Source organism: Phocoena phocoena, chromosome 8 (assembly GCF_963924675.1).
Source record: "Phocoena phocoena chromosome 8, mPhoPho1.1, whole genome shotgun sequence".
Taxonomy (NCBI): Eukaryota; Metazoa; Chordata; class Mammalia; order Artiodactyla; family Phocoenidae; genus Phocoena; species Phocoena phocoena.
Window position 1 is genome coordinate 65,254,030 of NC_089226.1, and position 13,278 is coordinate 65,267,307.

Sequence of the window (13,278 nt, forward strand, 5' to 3'; positions counted from 1 at the left end):
AAGAGCTGAGAGGAATCAGTATCTCAGCCTTACTCTTTCCCATTCATAGCCCATGGGGATGCTGGAGCACACCAAAGAGAAACTCGATATTAGACATCTGTCATTTGTTGTTGGAACTTTTCTGCGTCCCCTACCTAATTGTGAGGTCCTCAAAGACAGGGGCCCTAGTGTAGGACTCTCTAAGTGGCAAAGAACAGAAACCCACTCTGGCTGGCTCAAGTGTAAAGGGGGCTGTGCCAGTGATAACTGAATCTTCCCAAAACCTAAGAAAGCATACCCAGACCTCAAGGGAGCAGAAAGCTGTCGGGACCTGAAGCCCCTACTCTGTCTGTCTGTCTTAATGTCTCTGTCCTTCTGTCTCCCTCAGGCCATGTAACCCTCTCTCTCTGCCTGTCTCTCTCTCCCTCTCACCCCCCTCTCTCCTCTCTCCTTCTCTCTGTGCATCTGCTCCCTCCTCCTTCTCCTCTCTCTACTCTTGCTTCTTCTGAACTTTTCCCTTGCTGTGGCTCGCATGGCCTCTCAGCTCCAGCTGTTTCCTTCCCCCAGCCACCTGACAAGTGTCTTGTTTCAGATTTTCAAGAACATCTGACTGGCCTAGCTTGTCTGTTTAAGCCAAGTCTCTTAAGTCATTAGCTACCTTTGGAGGAGGTATCTCTCTCTGGTCTAAGAGTCAGAGCTGGGGCCATGCGTTAAATACAGTGGCCCTTTTTAGAGCCAGATACTGGCGTCAACCAACCAGCAGCCTCTTTATTCAGAGGATTCTCATTTCCTATGGCCAGGACCTCTTTGAATTCAACCTACTATTGTGTTGGCTCTTGGTTGTAACAACCAAGTCATTCTTGGCTCATCGAAAACCCATTGTCCACTGAGGCACCCAGATCTTTATCACAAAAATTGAGCTATCCCTACCTTGCCCTCCCCTAAACTATCCTGAGTAACTCTGCAGTCTCAGCGTGTTCTTCAAACACAGGATTTCTGCGCTGGTGCCATGATACAAAAGATTGTTTATCTCACCAAAGGAAGAGCCAAACTTTCTCAGATTGTCCTTTCTGACTTCACATAGGTATGGGTTTTGGTTTTTTTTTACGAAAAAGGGAAAGAGATGTGAAGCATAAAAGGATTTTTGAGGTTTGCAAGTTGACATTGCACCATTAAATTAATTCTAACAAAAGCTCAATTTCACTAATCTTGAGAGGAACTTGATCTCCAGATGCACTGACTTACTGGTTGGGTGCCTGCACCACGAGGCCTCTTCCACAGCCCAGAGTTGGGTGTTTTTCCTTTTTAAAAGACTTTGAAGTTGCGAAGAGCATATATCATTTTTTAAGAGCAAACCCAAAAGAACTCTTCCAAGTAGTTTTGTTCAAGTGAAGGCTAAGTGAATTAAATAGAACAGTCCCCTTTCATAACAACAAAAGAAGAAGAAAGAGGAAGAGGAGAAGGAGGGGGAGGTTCTTTTGTTCTTCCTCATCTCCCTGATAGGGAACGCTGGGCGGCTCCAGGGCTTGGTTCTCAGACCTAGATTCTTTTCTAACTGCACTCACTCCCAAGAGGATCTTATTCGAGCTCGTGATTTTAAATACCACCTATTTAAACTCTCTGAAGACTCTCAAATGCTCGTGTCCAGTCTGGACCTCGCCCCCAACTCCAAAGTCATATATCCAACTGCCCACTCAACGCTCCTCTTGGGTGTCTCATAGTCAGCTCCAACTTAACCCATGCAACCTGCAGGACCTGCTTTGCCCTCAGCTTTCTCCATCTCAGTAAAATGCAAGTCCATCCTTCGAGCTGCTCAAACACAAAACATGACTCATTCATGATTCCCCTTCTTGCTCCCCACACACCCTACAGGAAATCGATCAGAAAATCCTGTTGGCTCTATCTTCAAAATATGTCCAGAATCTGACCATTTCTTGCTACTCCTACCGCTGCTACTCTGGTCTAGGCCTCCATGATTTCTTGCCATGTCATCTACGTAATTGCCTCCTAATTGTTCTTTTGCCCCCACAAAGCAGGCAGAGTGTTTCTTCTCCATCATAAGTTATATCATGACTTACAAGACTTACTTTGTACCAGGTACTATACATGGCAATTTATATCCATCGCTTATTCTCAAAATGTATTCCCCAAAAATGGTCAGTCTGCATTTTCCAGTTAAGGGAGTGAAATGAAATACCTTATCCAGAATCACACAGCCATTCTTTGAAAGAGCTGGACCCAAACACCTCAAGGCCCTGGCTCTTTCCTTCAATCCAGTTGCTGACAATGAATTTGATTTTCATCCCCAGGAAATCCCTTTCTCAAAGCTGCCTGATGAAGTCAGTGCAGTCTAAAGTCAAGTTCATAAAAAGAGATTTTAACAAAATCAGGTAGGTAAAAATTGAAGAAAAGCAGGAAGAACATTTCTGTAGGTCAGTCCTCTTGATGGCAGTTTACCTGCCCAATTTATTCCGTTCAATCAGTAAATCTACCCAACTTATGGTGTGATATATCAGAAAGAGGTTTTTCCACCAGGTACCCTGGGGCCATATGAGGATAATACCAACCAGGGCCATATTTACTCTCCTTCCCCTCCTTGGGATTCTGGGCCCTGTAGCATCATTTATTTATTTTTCACATCATTCTGGGTGCAATGTTCCTCAGGCTCAGTACCTCTTTTATTTCAACAATGACAAAAATTGCACAAACCAATATCTGAGCACATCCTCCAAACATGGAGAAATGTCTATGCTTCAGAATTCACAAATGCCCAATCCAATCCATTTGTTTTTGTAAGCTTGAACTTTCACATTTAAAATAAACCATGTACTAGACAAAAGAATTCACTTTGGATCTGAGCCTTCCTTTGTGATCATCCTTCCTTCTTCTGGATTAAAAGCAAAAGACAGCTGCGTGTTTTAGATTCTCCAAAAGCTAGTTTTGAGGGGTGTTGGGACCGCCCTCATTTTTGTTGGGTGGGGATGCTGCTCAGTTTTTGTTTTTGTTTTTTTTCCTGAATGTTGAAAGCATTCTGGGAATGGAAAACTGTATGGCAGGACCCTGAGGGCAGGGCACCTGGGTGACGGGTTCCCTAAGAGCAGTAAGGGACTGAGTGGAGAAGTTACCCCCTGGAAGATGCATAGCTTTGGGCAGCAACCTTGGCTCTGCATGGAGGCTGTCACCCATGACCCACAGGAATCTGCTTGTGCTTCAAATGTGGATATAGGGGGTAGGGTGGAGATTCTGATGGGCTAAAAATATCATGTGAACCAGAAAGGCTCTGAGAAAAGGTATTGTCTGCTATTAAGCAAGACACATCTCAGAACTACGAGAGGTGAAGAAGGGGAGTGTGCCAAAGCACAGGACCAGACTTGATACCAGCTGGTGATCAAGCTCCAGAAACACCAATAGGAGAGCAATAGGGAAGGGTTTTACTCTTCTAGAAGTCTGAAGACCCATCACAGTCCTTAGGGAACATGACACACACTGCAGAGAATGTCCTTTGGCTAGAGTAGGGACTCAAGCCATAGCTTAAAATCCACAGCTCAATATTCATTTATTCATTCATTCATTCAATAAACTTGTTTCTTTTCTACCTCCTGCTAATGAGTCTCCTTGTCTTTACTCTTGCCTTTGTCTAATCCAATCCAGTCCCCCCCAGAGCAGCCAGAGACACACTTCTAAAATGCTATTTGGTTGCTTATACCCTCTGGCAGAGGGAGAACAGACACCAGTGACTGAAAGGACTCCACTCCCTGTATCAAGAGCTCCTCTCCCTGAGTCCGGCTAAGTCTGCCCTCCTCCTTCCTGCTTAAAAGATCCACTGCTGACCTTGGACCCTTCACATACCTTCACTAGTTGTGTTAATATGAAGACCTGAGTGATCTCTCCTTTCATGTTGCATTAGAGTAATTCTTTGAACTCTCAGAGTTTAATCTTATTTTTTGGAGTTTTTAGAAGGAGAAAAAGGAGAATGGGGTAGGACAAATGATGCTGCCTCATTGTGACTCATTTACGTCTTCCCTCTGCCCCCAGATCCTCTCAATAAGACTTCCATATAACATCTACATATAACAGAGGGACTGTTAATGTAAATTTCAAAAAAAAAAACCCTATAGTTTTTGCTATGGTTAGAAGTGGGAATAGCAAACTACACTGGGGTAGATTGTACCTACTGTGGGGAAAAAATCAGCTGAGTGACCTCCCCTAACAAATATAAGGCAAATAAGTACTCGTGCACAGGAAAGAGATGTAACAAACTCTTGTAGCCTGACAAAGACTACCTCTCCCAAACATCTGTGATACATCTACTGTGGTAAGTCTGCATAGGAGACAAGGGCATTGAGCCCCTGACCCTTTCCTTTTGCAGGAACATTACTACAATCTCACTGACGTATTGGGAGGGCACCAATTGGAACCTGTGAGCAGAAAGGGATACCAAGGGCCCCAGAGGGGAACACATCATGAGGGTGATCTAGCTCGTGATAAGAGCCTAAGTGGTCACGGACGAGGGAAGTGGGGTTTGGTGGAGCATGTAGCTGAGGCTGCAGGTCCCTCTCAACCAAGCCATCCTGACGTGGTGGTGTGCTTTGGGTGTGCTGAGTCAAATGTATGAACTAAAAGAGCTGTAACTTTAGAACCTAAATAAGAGACACTCCTGTGACCCAAGAGGTTATATCAGTCAGCTAGAGAAGGTTACACTACAGTAACAAAAATCTCCAAAGTCTCAGTGGCTTACAACAGTAAAGGTTTATGTCTTAGTCATATTACATGCTGGTTATGGTTTGGCTGTAGCTCTGCTCCATAAACTCTTCACTCCAGGACTCAAAGTGAAGGAGCAACCCCATATTGCCATTTTTGTGGCAGAAGAAAAAGAGAGAGAGTGATGGCTCTTGAAGTTTCTGATTAGAAGCAGTACATGTTACTTCCATCTCACTGGCCAATGCAAGTCATAGGGCCAAGCTGGACAGCAGTGGAGTGAGAAATACAATCCTTTCACAAGGAGGGTAGAGACAATCTACCACAGAGAATTCTAGACTAGTGAGGGCATTATTATGGCAACAATCCACAACTACTTGAGACATGTTTTCAACTATGACACCATATGATGGCAACAAAAACAGAGGCAGCAAAATCATCATTGGACCAATGAGACTCTAGGGTCTTCTCTCTGCCTAGCATTTGGAGGCAGGACTGTCCCTTTGGACTGAGTAAGGCTCTGAGGTTATTAGAAAATTCAAGGGGAAAAAAAAATACCTCCAGTGGAAGATACTGGACTTCCTGCTAAAAGACAGGCATGCAGGTGCTTAAAATTTTTAAGGAAGATGATTTTAGTTGTACTCCAAGCTGGGAAGGCAGTTATACATATATACATATATATGTATATATGTATACATATATACATATATATAACAATTATATGCAAAATCAAGAAGGTGGCTTATGGTTGTAACAGTTAGCAGTCAATCAATAGTAACCATAGGCCAGATAAGCTCTGTTAAGCACTTCATATGAATTACTTTAATCCACATAGGAATTTATAAGTAGGTAGTATTATTACCCCTATTTTACAGAAATTAAGATTTATAAAGGTGAAGTATCCTTTCCAAGTGTACAGAGTTAGCAGGTGTAGAGCTCTGATTCAAACCCAAACCTCTCTAACTCCAGAATTTTCTCCCTAAACCACATTTGATTATCTCCCTCTGATACTCATCACTTCAGTCCCTTTTCCTCCTCTAATTTGACCCCATTTTTCTGTCTTTGCCTGTTTTTCTCTTGGACACTCCCTCTGCTACTGTAGTGCCAGGAGCCTCTCCAAAGAAAGATTCCCATCCTCTGTCTCCACATTCTGAAAGTCAAAATTTGACCTGCTCAGGTCCAGCCCTAAAGGTCAAGATTGCTCTGCAGTGTCCTGGATTCCATACCCCTCCCTCATCTGCCAAGAATGGTCACCTCCCCTCCTCGAGTCCGTCTCTGGCTGCAACTCTCTGCCACCACTTTCCAGCTCTGCTAGAAAAGAGGCAAGAGGGGCAGAGCCCAAAGCACATCCTGCAGCAAACGTACAGCAAGCAGAAGGCTAACTTGTCCTAATTCACAAGAAGAGGTTCCCATTTCTAGAAACAAACCTATCCAGCAAAGAACAACTCAGGAATTTTAAAACACTGAAAATACTCCAAGTGCCAGAGTCTTTCTGTGGCAGGCCCAGACCGTTCAAGGCCTTAAGCAGCCCCACACTTGGCATTTGGAGAGTCAGCAATTACCATTTCATCTGAACAAATGGCGTGCTAAAGTTTACCCTTAGAAGGGTGACCATATGCTTTGAACCAAAACTAGGAAAACACTCAGTCAGAGATTTCTTTTCTGATTTGTGAATGTATTTAAAAGAAAAGTCTCCTGATAACCTAAAAATCCTATTGCATTTGGTTTTGCATTCAACGAAATCCCTTGTATAAATAAAAATACAATTCTATGAAATTGGAATTGTATATCCTCTCCTAATTACTCTGTCAAGGCAGGCTTACATCTGGAAGTCTTCTCCTAAAGTAGTGTTTCTCAACATGTGATCACCTTCTGTGCATGCTTTAAATTGATGTTCCTGGATTCTACCCCAGATTGGAGGTGGTAGCGCAGGGAAATCTGTCATTTCTAACAAGGTTTCTAAGAAATTCCCACTGAAATTTGAGAACCACTGCCTTAAATAATGAAAGCCCCCCCCAAAAAAAAGACTAATGAGTTCATGTGAAACATGAAGTTTTGGAATCCCCCAAATGCCTATAACTGCTCTCAAAAACCAGTCCCTGCCATTACTTGTAAAAGATTGCTGGTATGTGGCCAAGATGGTGGAGTAGGAAGAGCCTGACCCCACCTCCTCCCAAAGGCACACCACAATCACAACTACTTACAGAAGGGAACTCACACAACTCAACATCAAATGAACAAAAAACCCAATTAAAAAATGGGCAGAAGAGAGAGATTGGTTCAAGATGGTGGAGTAGAAGGACGTGCTCTCACTCCCTCTTGCGAGAGCACCAGAATCACAACTAACTGCTGAACAATCAGCGACAGGAAGACACTGGAACTCACCAAAGAAAGATACCCCACATCCAAAGATAAAGGAGAGGCTGCAGTGAGCTGGTAAGAGGAGCGCCATCAAAATAAAATCAAATCCCGTAACCACTGGGTGGGTGACTCACAAACTGGAGAACAATTATACCTCAGAAGTCCACCCACTGGAGTGAAGGCTCTGAGCTCCATGTCAGGCTTCCCAACCTGGGGGTCCGGCAATGGGAGGAGGAATTCCCAAAGAATCAGACTTCAAAGGCTAGTGGGATTTGATTGCAGGACTTCAACAGGACTGGGGGAAACAGAGTCTCCACGCTTGGAGGGCACACACAAAGTAGTGTGCACATGAGCACCTGGAGGGAAGGAGCAGTGACCCATAAGAGACCGAACCAGACCGACCTGCTAGTGTTGGAAGGTCTTTTGCAGAGGCAGGAGGTGGCTGTGGCTCACTGCAGGGACAAGGAACCTGGCAGCAGAAGTTCTGGGAAGTACTCCTTGGCATGAGCCCTCCTGGAGTCTGCTATTAGCCCCACCAAAGAGCCTGTAGCCTCCAGTGCTGGGTCGCCTCAGGCCAAACAACCAACAGGGAGGAAACTAAGCCCCACCATCAGCAGACAGGTGAATTAAAGTTTTACTGAGCTCTGCCCACCAGAGAAACAGCCAGCTCTACCCACCAACAGGCCCTCCCATCAGGAAGCTTGCACAAGCCTTTGGATAGACTCATCCACCAGAGGGCAGACAGCAGAAGCAAGAAGAACTATAATCCTGCAGCCTGTGGAACGAAAACCACATTCACAGAAAGATAGACAAAATGAAAAGGCAGAGGACTATGTACCAGATGAAGGAACAAGATAAAACCCCAGAAAAACAACTAAAGGAAGTGGAGGTAGGCAACCTTCCAGAAAAGAATTCAGAATAATAATAATGAAGATGATCCAGGACCTTGTAAAAAGAATGGAGGCAAAGATTGAGAAGATGCAAGAAATGTTTAACAAAGACCTGGAAGAATTAAAGAACAAACACCTAGAAGAATTAAAGAACAGAGATGAACAATACAATAACTGAAATGAAAAATACACTAGAAGGAATCAATAGCAGAATAACTGAGGTGGAAAAATGGATAAGTGACCTGGAACACAGAATGGTGGAATTCACTACCACAGAACAGAATAAAGAAAAAAGAATGAAAAGAAATGAAGACGGCTTAAGAGACCTCTGGGACAACATTAAATGCACCAACATTTGCATTATAGGGGTACCAGAAGGACAAGAGAGAGAGAAAGGACTTGATAAAATATTTGAAGAGATTATAGTCAAAAACTTCCCTAACATGGGAAAGGAAATAGCCACCCAAGTCCAGGAAGCGCAGAGAGTCCCAGGCAGGATAAACCCAAGGAGAAACACGCTGAGACACATAGTAATCAAACTAACAAAAGTTAAAGACAAAGAAAAATTATTAAAAGCAACAAGGGAAAAACGACAAACAACATACAATGGAACTCCCATAAGGTTAACAGCTGATTTCTCAGCAGAAACTCTACAAGCCCGAAGGGAGTGGCATGATATATTTAAAGTGATGAAAGGGAAGAAACTACAACCAAGATTACTCTACCTAGCAAAGATCTCATTCAGATTTAACAGAGAAATCCAAAGCTTTACAGAGAAGCAAAAGCTAAGAGAATTCAGCACCAACAAACCAGCTCTACAACAAATGCTAAAGGAACTTCTCTAGGTGGGAAACACAAGAGGAGAAAAGGACCTACAAAAACAAACCCATAACAATTAAGAAAATGGTAATAGGAACACACATATTGATAATTACCTTAAATGTGAATGGATTAAATGCTCTAACCAAAAGACACAGGCTCGCTGAATGGATAAAAAAACAAGACCCATATATGTGCTGTCTACAAGAGACCCACTTCAGACCTAGGGACACATACAGACTGAAAGTGAGGGGATGGAAAAAGATATTCCATGCAAATGGAAATCAAAAGAAAGCTGGAGTAGCAATACTCATATCAGATAAAATCGACTTTAAAATAAAGAATGTTACAAGAGACAAGGAAGGACACTGCATAATGATCAAGGGATCAATCCAAGAAGATGATACAGCTATGGTAAATATTTATGCACCCAACATAGGAGCACCTCAATACATAAGGCTAAATGCTAACAGCTCTAAAAGAGGAAATCAACAGTAACACAATAATAGTGGGGGACTTTAACACCTCAGTTATACCAATGGACAGATCATCCAGAGAGAAAATTAATAAGGAAACACAAGCTTTAAATGACACAATAGACCAGATAGATTTAATTGATATTTATAGAACATTCCATCCAAAAACAGAAGATTACACTTTCTTCTCAAGTGCACATGGAATATTCTCCAGGATAGATCACATCTTGGGTCACAAATCAAGCCTCAGTAAATTTAGGAAAATTGAAATCATATCCAGTATCTTTTCTGACCACAACACTATGAGATTAGAAATCAATACAGGGAAAAAACCATAAAAAACACAAAAACAAGGAGGCTAAACAATATACTACTAAATAACCAAGAGATCACTGAAGAAATCAAAGAGGAAATCAAAAATTACCTAGAGACAAATGACAATGAAACCACGATGATCCAAAACCTATGGGATGCAGCAAAAGCAGTTCTAACAGGGAAGTTGATAGCAATAAAATCCTAGCTCAAGAAACAAGAAAAATCTCAAATAAATAGTCTAACTTTACTCCCAAAGGAACTAGAAAAAGAAGAACAAACAAAACCCCCAAGTTAGAAGGAAAGAAATCATAAAGATCAGGGCAGAAATAAATGAAAAAGAAACAAAGAAAACAATAGCAAAGATCAATGAAACTAAAAGCTGGTTCTTTGAGAAGATAAACAAAACTGATAAACCTTAGCCAGACTCATCAAGAAAAAGAGGGAGAGGACTCAAATCAATAAAATTAGAAATGAAAAAGGAGAAGTTACAACAGACACTGCTGAAATACAAAGCATCCTAAGAGACTACTACAAGTAACTCTATGCCAATAAAATGGACAACCTGGAAGAAATGGACAAATTCTTAGAAAGGTATAACCTTCCAAGACTGAACCAGAAAGAAACAGAAAATGTGGACAGACCAATCACGAGTAAGGAAATTGAAACTGTGATTTAAAATCTTCCAACAAACAAAAGCCCAGGACCAGATGGCTTCACAGGTGAATTCTATCAAACATTTAGAGAAGAGCTAACACCCATTCTTCTCAAACTCTTCCAAAATATAGCAGAGGGAGGAACACTCCCAAACTCATTCTATGAGGCCACCATTACCCTGATACCAAAACCAGACAAAGATACAACAAAAAAAGAAAATTACAGACCAATATCACTGATGAATATAGATGCAAAAATCCTCAATAAAATACTAGCAAGCAGAATCCAACAACACATTAAAAGGATCATACCCATGATCAAGTGAGATTTATCCCAGGGATACAAGTATTCTTCAATATATGCAAATAAATCAGTGTGATACACCATATTAACAAACTGAAGAATAAAAACCATATGATCATCTCAATGGATACAGAAAAAGCTTTTGACAAAATTCAACACCCATTTATGATAAAAACCCTCCAGAAAGTGGGCATAGAGGGAACTTACCTCAACATAATAAAGGCCATATATGACAAATCCACAGCCAACAACATTCTTAATGGTGAAAAACTGAAACCATTTCCTCTAAGATCAGGAACAAGACAAGGTTGTCCACCCTCACCACTATTATTCAACATAGTTTTGGAAGTCCTAGCCACTGTAATCAGAGAAGGAAAAGAAATAAAAGGAATACAAATTGGAGAACAAGAAGTAAAACTGTCACTGTTTGCAGATGACATGATACTATAGATAGAGAATCCTAAAGATGCCACCAGAAAACCACTAGAGCTAATCATTGAATTGGGTAAAGTTTCAGGACACAAAATTAATGCACAGAAATCTCTTGCATTCTCATACACTAACAATGAACGATAAGAAAGATAAATTAAGGAAATAATCCCATTCACCTTTGCCACAAAAAAAATAAAATACCTAGGAATAAACTTACTTAAGGAGGTAAATGGCCTGTACTCAGAAAACTATAAGACACTGATGAAAGAAATCAAAGATGACACAAACAGGGGCTTCCCTGGTGGCGCAGTGGTTGAGAGTCTGCCTGCTGATGCAGGGGACACGGGTTCGTGCCCCAGTCCGGGAAGATCCCACATGCCACGGAGCGGCTAGGCCCGTGAGCCATGGCCGCTGAGCCTGTGCGTCCAGAGCCTGTGCTCCACAACAGGAGAGGCCACAACAGTGAGAGGCCCGCGTACCACAAAAAAAAAAAAAAAAAAAAAAAAAAAATGACACAAACAGATGGAGAGATATACCATGGTCTTAGATTGGAAGAATTAGTATTGTGAAAATGACTATACTACCCAAAGCAATCCACAGATTCAATGCAATCCCTATCAAATTACCAAAGGCTTTTATTACAGAACTAAAACAAAAAATCTTAATATTTATATGGAGACACAAAAGGCCCTGAACAGCCAAAGCAATCTTGAGGGAAAAAATGGAGCTGGAGGAATCAGACTCCCTGATGTCAGACTATACTACAAAGCTACACTAATCAAGACAATATGGTACAGGCACAAAAACTGAAATAGAGATCAATGGAACTGGATAAAAAGCCCAGACATAAACCTATGCATCTATGGCCAACTAATCTATGACAAAGGATGCAAGAATATACAATGGAGAAAAGACAATCTATTCAATAAGTGGTGCTGGGAAAACTGGACAGCTACATGTAAAAGAATGAAATTAGAACACTCCCTAACACCATACACAAAAATAAACTCAAAATGGATTAAAGACCTAAATGTAAGACCAGACACTATAAAACTCGTAGAGGAAAACAGAGGAAGAACACACTTTGACATAAATCACAGCAAGATCTTTTTTGACCCACCTCCTAGAGTAATGGAAATAAAAAATAATAATAAACAAATGAGACCTAATGAATCTTCAAAGCCTTTGCATAGTGAAGGAAACTATAAACAAGACAAAAAGACAACGCTCAGAATGGGAGAAAATATTTGCAAACGAATCAACAGACAAAGGATTAATCCCCAAAATATATAAACAGTTCATGCAGCTCAATATTAAAAAACAAGGGCTTCCCTGGTGGCGCAGTGGTTGAGAGTCTGCCTGCCGATGCAGGGGACACGGATTCGTGCCCTGGTCCGGGAAGATCCCACATGCCGCGGAGCAGCTGGGCCCGTGAGCCATTGCCGCTGAGCCTGCACGTCCAGAGCCTGTGCTCCGCAACGGGAGAGGCCACAACAGTGAGAGGCCCGCACACTGCAAAAACAAACAAACTAACAAACAAGACATACAGATGGCCAAGAGGCACATGAAATGCTGCTCAACATCACTAATTATTAGAGAAATGCCAATCAAAACTACAATGAGGGGACTTCCCTGGTGGCACAGTGGTTAAGAGTCTGCCTGCCAATGCAGGGGACATGGGTTCGAGCCCTAGTCCAGGAAGATCCCACATGCAGCAGAGCAACTAAGCCCGTGAGCCACAACTACTGAAGCCGGTGCGCCTATAGCCCATGCTCTGCAACAAGAGAAGCCACCGCAATGAGAAGCCCATGCACCGCAATGAAGAGTAGCCCCTGCTCGCCGCAACTAGAAAAAGCCCTCACACAGCAACGAAGACCCCATGCAGCCAAAAATTAATTAATTAATTAAATTTTTAAAAAAACCTACAATGAGGTATCACTTCACACTGGTTAGAGTTGGCATCATCAGAAAATCTACAAACAACAGATGCTGGAGAGGGTGTGGAGAAAAGGGAACCCTCTTGCACTGTTGATGGGAATGTAAATTGATACAGCCACTATGGAGAACAGTATGCAGGTTCCGTAAAAAACTAAAAATAGAACTACCATACGACCCAGCAATCCCACTACTAGGCATATATCCTGAGTAAACCATAATTCAAAAAGAGTCATGTACCACAATGTTCACTGCAGCACTATTTACAATAGCCAGGACATGGAAACAACCTAAGTGTACATCAACAGATGAATGGATAGAGAAGATGTGGTACTTATATACAATGGAATTACTCAGCCATAAAAAGGACTGAAATTGGGTCATTTGTAGAGACGTGGATGGACCTAGAGTCTGTC